Source organism: Puntigrus tetrazona, chromosome 25, assembly GCF_018831695.1.
Source record: "Puntigrus tetrazona isolate hp1 chromosome 25, ASM1883169v1, whole genome shotgun sequence".
Classification (NCBI taxonomy): domain Eukaryota; kingdom Metazoa; phylum Chordata; class Actinopteri; order Cypriniformes; family Cyprinidae; genus Puntigrus; species Puntigrus tetrazona.
This window is the reverse complement of record NC_056723.1, coordinates 1,276,613-1,277,584: the sequence shown is the minus strand read 5'-3', so window position 1 is coordinate 1,277,584 and position 972 is coordinate 1,276,613.

Sequence of the window (972 nt, the reverse complement as noted above, 5' to 3'; positions counted from 1 at the left end):
GAAGTCTCTACTGAAGTTGTGTTAGGCTCAAGAACGCTTCTTTTTCCTCTTGACTTTCTCTCGTTCTTACAGCTGTCTATTTCGAGAGTTTGCCGTGTGGCGTCCTCGCTGAGCTCTGGCGTGTTGGGCATGTTTTCTTCTGCCTCTCTAGAGTCTCATAATCACATCAGCGCCGTCTAATTTCATCGAGAGTTGCAACACAGTCCATTGTCCCTGCAGGGCAGCCGAGGGTCATTCACTCCGCTCACGAACGCCGTTTACACCACATTAGCGTGATTTAATCATTCATTTTGACAAGCTTGTCCGATGATTTATCGATAACGGCTGTTTTTTTATGTCCTTGCTTGAAATCGAATGTTAAAGGAAGCTAAATAAAAGCATAATTCCGTCGCACGGGCGACCGTATGATGGGATGAATTTTATTTAACTGCAGCATTCCTTTCATTTAAAGCCAAACTTCACCTAAAATAGGAAAATCAACCATTTTATACCGGAGGAAGTGTTATTATGGAATAAAAATCATCTTTACGCACAGGCATTGGTGTGGGTTATTGCAAAACCGCTCATTTCTGACGGCACCCATTCACTTCCATTGGCGAGCAAGTGACGCAGTGCTGCGTTCCTCCAGATCTCACGTAGAAACAGATTACAGAGTTATTTAAAGACCAAAAACTCATAACTGCAATCAAATTGACCAAAAAAATGTCATCTTTAAGCAGAATGCACGAATAGTGGTTTTGAGCCGGTTTTATCAGACCGCTTCGGGGCCGGTTTTTGCTCGGCACGTGAACTTATGAACAGATTTGGCTGAGCCGTGAAAACACGAGTCAGGACTCGCGGACACAAGGATGCTGAAGCAACAATCGCCTCTCTTTTGACTTTCAAAGTGATCCGAAGATCAGAAACTGCGGAGCGGGAAGGAAGTAGTTAGCAAACAATCCCGTCTGTTTCCATGGCGATGACGTCCTTCTG